The sequence below is a fragment of the Anguilla rostrata genome, chromosome 2 (genome assembly GCF_018555375.3).
Source record: "Anguilla rostrata isolate EN2019 chromosome 2, ASM1855537v3, whole genome shotgun sequence".
NCBI classification, from domain to species: Eukaryota; Metazoa; Chordata; class Actinopteri; order Anguilliformes; family Anguillidae; genus Anguilla; species Anguilla rostrata.
In genome coordinates, this window is record NC_057934.1 from 72,083,850 (window position 1) to 72,091,349 (window position 7,500).

The 7,500-nt window shown below is 46.4% G+C and overlaps 1 protein-coding gene across 1 annotated transcript in view; it reads left to right on the forward strand.

The window, feature by feature from the left end:
* LOC135249100 (ras-related protein Rab-26) overlaps positions 1–7,500 on the forward strand; it is a 66,622-nt gene that overhangs the window by 35,532 nt on the left and 23,590 nt on the right. The window lies entirely within an intron of this gene.

A 7,500-nucleotide genomic window follows, 5' to 3' on the forward strand; every position in this document is an offset into this window, starting at 1 on the left:
GTAGCTGGCTGTGTTTATGTGTGTGTGTGTGTGTGTGAGAGAGAGAGAGCGAGGGAGTGAAATAGAGAGAGAGAGAGAGAGGTGAGCTCATTCTGTGTCTGTAGCTGGCTGTGTTTATGTGTGTGTGTGTGAGAGAGAGAGAGAGCGAGGGAGTGAAATAGAGAGAGAGAGAGGTGAGCTCATTCTGTGTCTGTAGCTGGCTGTGCTTATGTGTGTGTGTGTGAGAGAGAGAGAGAGCGAGGGAATGAAATAGAGAGAGAGAGAGAGAGGTGAGCTCATTCTGTGTCTGTAGCTGGCTGTGTTTATGTGTGTGTGTGTGTGTGTGTGTGTGTGTGTGTGTGTGAGAGAGAGAGAGCGAGGGAGTGAAATAGAGAGAGAGAGAGAGGTGAGCTCATTCTGTGTCTGTAGCTGGCTGTGTTTATGTGTGTGTGTGTGTGTGTGTGTGTGTAATAGAGAGAGAGAGAGAGGTGAGCTCAGTCCAGGCTGAGTTGGCTCTGTGCTGCAGTACTGGGCTCCAGGGACTGTGGGAACGCTCTTTAAGGCTGATTTACAGCCTCCCGTGTCATCCAGGACACGCACAGTACTACACCTCTCCTCCCCCACTTCCTCCGCTCAGCCCCTTCAGCCTTTCTCTTCCCCTCATCTGTCTTCCATCCTTTGTTCTTCCTCTCTCTTCTGTCCTCCATCCATTATCCTCCCCCTCTCTCCTCCTTCCATCCTCTCAATCCTTCCTTCCCTCCTATCTTTTCACTTCTTCCCTTTTCCTCCTTCTCGGTCTCTCCCTGCTCCTCTGTTCTCTCTCACACTCTTCCCCCTTTCTCCCACTCTTTCATTCCACCCTCCTCTCTCCCTCTCTCTTCCTGCTTGTTTGAAGGGCTCAGTGAATAACTGACTAAATTAACAACTTGGTAAATATGTGAATTAATTAAACATTGAGCTAGCAACTGAATGGATGAAACAATTATTAAGTGAATAAACAAATTAATGGATGAATAATGGAGGAATCGCTGCATTGTTAACTGGATGAACTGGTGAATAGGTGAATGGATGAATTAAAGAGTGCATAAGTAGCTGAATGAGTGAGTGAGTGAGTGAGTGAGTGAGCGAGCGAGCCATTAGGTAGAGTCTGAAAAGTGCACTGGATTGTTCCCACAGGTAACACAGATTGAGGAATGTCTCTTTAAATACCCCTGAGGTTGAAGGACGTTTAAGCCATCCTGAGAGGAAATGATCTTTTTAAGAGGAATAAAAGGACGGGGGGGGGGGGGGGGGGAGATGGGCCTTGATTAATAGTGACCGGGGCTGACACTGAAATCTTTCCACTGTGTCCTTCAGCTGTTTCTCACTGTGTAATCCAGCACAGGCTGGATGTGTTATCTACAGCAGGGTCTATAACACAGTGTGCTACCCTGAAGTGTGTTATCTACAGCAGGGTCTATAACACAGTGTACTACCCTGAGGTGTGTTATCTACAGCAGGGTCTATAACACAGTGTAGGACCCTGAAGTGTGTTATCTACAGCAGGGTCTATAACACAGTGTAGGACCCTGAAGTGTGTTATCTACAGCAGGGTCTATAACAGTGTAGAACCCTGAAGTGTGTTATCTACAGCAGGGTCTATAACACAGTGTAGGACCCTGAAGTGTGTTATCTACAGCAGGGTCTATAACACAGTGTAGGACCCTGAAGTGTGTTATCTACAGCAGGGTCTATAACACAGTGTAGGACCCTGAAGTGTGTTATCTACAGCAGGGTCTATAACACAGTGTAGGACCCTGAAGTGTGTTATCTACAGCAGGGTCAATTGCACAGGCTCTGATCCAGTGTGTGGAAATAAATTAAAATACCAGTGATTCCCGAAACCCAAAATGAATTCTTCTAGTGAGTTAAATATCTTGCTTTTTGTAATCACAGGGGGCCGAAGCATAAACGTCATACTGCATCTGGCACCAATTATGAAATGTCTGATGAAATAGAAACAAACCGAGTGATTTCATTTGCCAGTGAGCTGATTCACCGGTTTATGTCTGAGCCCAACGCCAGCGGTGAAACCAGGTTAAAGCCAAACCCACCCGGGGGGCAGAGGTTCGTTGCAGGTGCGCTGAAGATCCTTCCATCAGTAGAGATTCTGTCTTAATCGGGCGAGTCTTCGGTCGGCTGCCGTGCTTCTCTTTCGCACAAATCTCCCCTTCGTCCTCTTTAGTGCTTGACGATTATTTTTCCTTCTGTGGTTTTTTCCTCCCCCACCCTCCACATTCACAAAAGCAAAAAATTTGTGTGATTTCCCCCCCCCCCCCCCCCCCCCCCCCATGCATTATATTACTTTAGATTCGTGTGGCAGGTGATCTTACCCTCCTGAGTTATATCAGCGAGAGAGTGATGCGGCTCTGTGTCTCGTTTGCTTATGCTGGTGTAATAGTGCCATTAGGGGACCCCTCTGTCATTCTAAGTGACTCTCAGCAGCCTGTGCCTGATTGAATTCCCTTTATGGTTTGCACCAAGGGTGTCTGTTACCGCTTCTTCTTTTAATTAATTTCCTACAGCGTCCAATTTAGGCGCTCATCAGACGCTTTTAGCCAAGCGCACTCACAGAAGGAGCCATTTTACACAGTTGCGTAACCACCGCCAGCGCTCGCGAAGGACAAAGGCTTCAGTCGAACGCGTGGCTTCACAGAGATGCGTGTGCTCTGCAGATTAGACAGAGGGAAGGGTTAGGGGCTTTTTTGTGTTATTATTATACTTTTTTTTTTTGGTGATGAAATGTGGTGTAGATATGAAACGATGGGTTTGCAGTCTCCGCCGCTATCTTCTCTAGGAACGCTGCTGCATGTGAAATGAAGCTGTTGCCTGCTGAGGGAGAGCGTTATTGAATGGGGTGTGCATGTGCCAGCTTTTTAAAGAGTGCTGTTGAATATGAGATGGAGTTAGGGTGCAGAGAGGCAGCCCCGGGATCGTCGCATGGGGTGGGGGGGGTTAGGGCGTGTGGGTGCGTTCATGTGCGTTCTGGTTTATCGAGGGCCCTCTGAATAGAAATGATCATGAAAGAGGAAGCACTTTTTCAGAATGCATACAGACTTAATAAAGCATTAATAGCTGTGTTATACCTCTTTAATAAAGCGCACTATTGATTCTTCTTGGTCCAACGATCATACAAATGGGTAAATATGACATTAAAAATGCACTGAGCTTGCAATAAACTGGACAGTGATTAAAAAGCAGGAGGAGGCAGCTTCATCTCTTTCCATTTTGATCGGGCATTCTGACCTTCTCTCTCTCTGCAGAGCAGGTCTTTGCGATGACACATTAAAAGCCCAAACCATATCTCAGAACAGGAAGTATGCATCCATGCTATTAATCAGGCCCAGCTAGGCTTCAGTGACCGCTTTGAGTGTTAACCCTTTGAAGAGCAGGTTCTTCCGGAAATGTTTTTTTTTTTTTGGAATTACTTTTTTATTTTTTCTAAATTTTTCAGTCAGTGTTCTAGAACTCCGTTACCAGCAGTGATTGTGACATCAGCGTCAGAATGTTCGGTTTCGAACATTCTACTCACACGTTTGCGATCTCACACCCCACAGAGCGTAAACGTTTTTTTTTTTTTTTTGTCTTAATGACAATAGGGCCCGGATAATCCCGCAGTCCTCTGAGAAATCAAACGGGGGAAATATCAGCCGGAAAAGGGACGACGCCGTCCCAGAGGGTGTCGGGGAGGCTGATGGCCGAATTGTCCGCGACCCGCGTTCTAAGCCACAGCGGTTTGGCGGCTTGGCGGTTCGGGCCCTTTTGATTCTTGGCCTGCTTCCAGCGGTTGGAAATGTCGCCGGCGCTGTCGGTCTGTGGGCAGAACCCAACCCCACGTGGCCTGGCAGAGGCCTAATTACCTGTCAGCCTGCTAAAGACATTCCCCATGTCGCTTTCTTTATTTCTCTCACTTTCTTTCTCTTTCTGTCTCTGTATCAATAAACATGTTTTATCTCTCTCTCTCTCTCTCCCCCCGTCTCTCTTTCATTCTTTCGCTGCCGGGTCTTTGTTTTTTAGTCTTTTTTTTTTGTTCCTTTTGTTCTCCCAAGTTCTTTGTTCTTTCTCTCTGTAGTTGGGCCTCCACACTTTCACCTAGACATATTCTCTGGAGCAGGGCTGCTCACACTTTTTCAGCATGCGAGCTACTTATAAAATGACCAAGTCAAAATGATCTACCCACTACAAAAATGCAAAACATATATTTATTTACAAATATATTGAGGATTCTTTATATGTACAATGTATGTTGATGTACCTTGCATAACCGCATGAGCCAATATTGCACAACACAACATAATTAACTATGTACATTTTTTTGTCATTATTTGAGTTTAGTCTGATGACTTGCACTGAATTGAATCAGCCAGGGATACATAGTCCGGACAGTAGCTGCTGACAGCCAGCCTCAAGCACACTTCCAAATGTTCATCAGTCATGGTGGAACGGTACTTGGACTGACTAGCTTGTTAGTTTTGCTGCACTTGGCGCCGTTGTTTGCGCATGCGCAGTGACCTAAGTGTCAGAAAAATTCAGATGTCATCTAACTGGCTGCCCTATATCAATCAAGTGACGGGATGGATGATAGGCTGACGTCTATTTTTTTTAAAGGAGTACCATGGTGATTTTCACACTTTCTCGGTTTTATGTGCTATTTGCACAAGAGGCATTGAAGAAACACAATGAGCAAAGTATTAAATATGTCCGTTCTGTATTTTTGGAGAAATATGCGTTTTAAATTCATCGTCCTATTTTCAACCGGTTGAGAAAGTTGTCATTTTGCTGCGTCACGAATACAGTAACCACTCCCATTTCCACGCTCCGTAAAGAAATCTGACAGGACACACCGTCCTGCTGTTCAGACAATGCAAATATTTGACTAACGTTAGGTTCACTTAAATTAGAGTGCCTTTAGATTATTTCTGGTTATCAGAATATCAGATATTCATTTAGCTAGCTAGCTAACGTTAGCTAGCTAGGAGGTTTGCTTTCATAAGGCAATGTTATCGATAACGTTAGCTTGCTAGTTTGCTTTTATGAGGACGTTATAGTTGTGCTTTTATCTTAACTTGGCTAGCTAGATAGCAAAAATTATAATTGGATATAAGTCAACGTCCTTACCTTAGCTATCTATCGATACTTGATATACTACTAAGCTAGCTAGCTTGTGAAAATTCAGTCTCCCAAAGAGAGCGTAGCATGGTGGTAGCTATGGTAACGGGGCACGGTCTGTCAATCATAGCTAACTGACAGTTCTCATTACCACGTCCAGACGGTTCGGGTGAATTTTTATAGTGGGAAATTTAGGCTTAGAAAAATACGTTTTAAAGTACATTGAAATGACTGAAGAATAAAAAAATTATGCACATTTGTTTTGTTGCCTAAAGACAACTGGGAAGTGTCACGTTCAACCACCATGGTACTCATGCGATCTACCAATACTACCTTTGCGATCGACTGGTAGATCGCGATCGACGTATTGAGCACCCCTGCTCTGGAGTGACGATGCGATGTTATGTTGGGTAGTTTTTCACATTTTTCAGAAAACCCCATTCACAATCAGCAAAGTACTAACTCATCAACAATCAGCAAAACAATCAGCAAAACTTCTCATTTTCTTTTTAAGGAATTGCACGTAAGCTATGATGTTTGCTAATGTGATTAGCTCTGATAACTTATGAGAGCCATTAGTGAAGGGGTAGATAATTGTTTTTTGTTTGCATATGCACACAGAAAATGTAATTTTTTATTTATGATGTTTCTAATGAAAGGCTGGATGAATTGCCTTTCTGAGTCCCCACCCAGACAAATGTCTGTCAGTCCTGCACTTTTCCTTCACATCTTTCCCCCTCTTCTGTGTCTTTTTTCTCTGTAATTTCTTCTTCGTTCTTCCTCCTGATCCGTCACTCATTGCTGCCATGATTGACGGCTGGGTGAATGGGCTGTGATGATTGGTTGCCATCAGAGAGGGTAATTAGCCTTTGAGTGATGTTTATGTGCGTTCCCGTAACCGTGGTGATTAACGATCTGCCTATTAAAGGCCTGTCCACACTGAGCCCTGAAACATCTCTTAAGTGTGTGCGTGCGTGCGTGTGTGTGTGTGTGCGCATTTTCATGCTTTATGTCTGTGTGTATGGATACCTTGTGTGTTTGCATGTGTGTGTCCATGTGAACCTGCACGTGTGCACTTACATGCATTATGCTTGTTTGTAAATTGATTGTTTCTATATACATCCCATGTAAATCCCATTTAATTTATTTGTGTGTGTTTGTGTGTCTAAGTGTGCAATGAATGGTTTGGGGTTTCAAATCGCTTTGGTGGTGCTAACGTGCTAATGCATAGGTGCGGAGCACTTACGTGCTAACGTGCTAATGCACAAGTGTGGAGCGCTAACGTGCTAATGTAAACCCTGAGCTCGTCTTCTCCTGCTGGGTGTGAGACTGACCCCCGCAGTACGGCTAAAGCAGTGTGCGATCACACTTCTGTTTCCGCGCTTGTGTGTGTGTGTGTGTGTGTGCGTACGTGCGTGCGTGTGTGTGTGTGTGTACACTGTGTTTCTTAAGCCAGGATCTCTGATGCAAATGCTCTTCTGTGGTCCTTCTCTTCATTCCTGAGGGTGGGGGCTGGGAGAGTTTGGGGGTGGGGGCTGGGAGGGTGTGGGGGTGGGGGCTGGGAGGGTGTGGGGGTGGGGGCTGGGAGAGTTTGGGGGTGGGGGCTGGGAGAGTTTTGGGGGTGGGGGCTAGGAGAGTTTGGGGGTGGGGGCTGGGAGGTTGGAGGGAGTGGGTGTTGCTTTTGAAGCCAGGCTGATAGTTTCATTCATAAGTGCAGGAGCACGTTGCGATACCCTCCTTCAATGTCTCCCTCTCTCTCTCTCTCTCTCTCTCTCTCTCTCTCTCTCTGTCTATCCCTCTCCCTCTCCCTCCCTCTCTCTCTTTCTCTCTCCTTCCTGTCATTGTACGCGGTGTGTAGAATGTAAAGTGGTCACTGGCGTGCAGATGAGTAGACTGGAGGAGCGTGTGCAGCTGTAGCTGTGTGTGGCACAGTGATGAGATACACCTTGGGTGTTAATCGCTGCCCTACCCACCGGGGCACCAGAAGGACTCTGCCCCCTCTCAGCTACAGCAACAGAGACTCCGCCCACTCTCATTAACAGCCACGGAGACTCCGCCCCCTCTCAGCTACAGCAACAGAGACTCCGCCCACTCTCATTAACAGCCGCGGAGACTCCGCCCACTCTCATTAACAGCCACGGAGACTCCGCCCCCTCTCAGTAACAGCCACGGAGACTCCGCCCCCTCTCAGTAACAGCCACAGAGACTCCGCCCCCTCTCAGTAACAGCCACGGAGACTCCGCACCCTCTCAGTAACAGCCACTGAGACTCCGCCCATGCACAGTTAAAGCCACAGAGACTCCGCCCACGCACAGTTAAAGCCACAGAGACTCCGCCCACTCACAGTTAAAGCCACAGAGACTCCGCCCACTC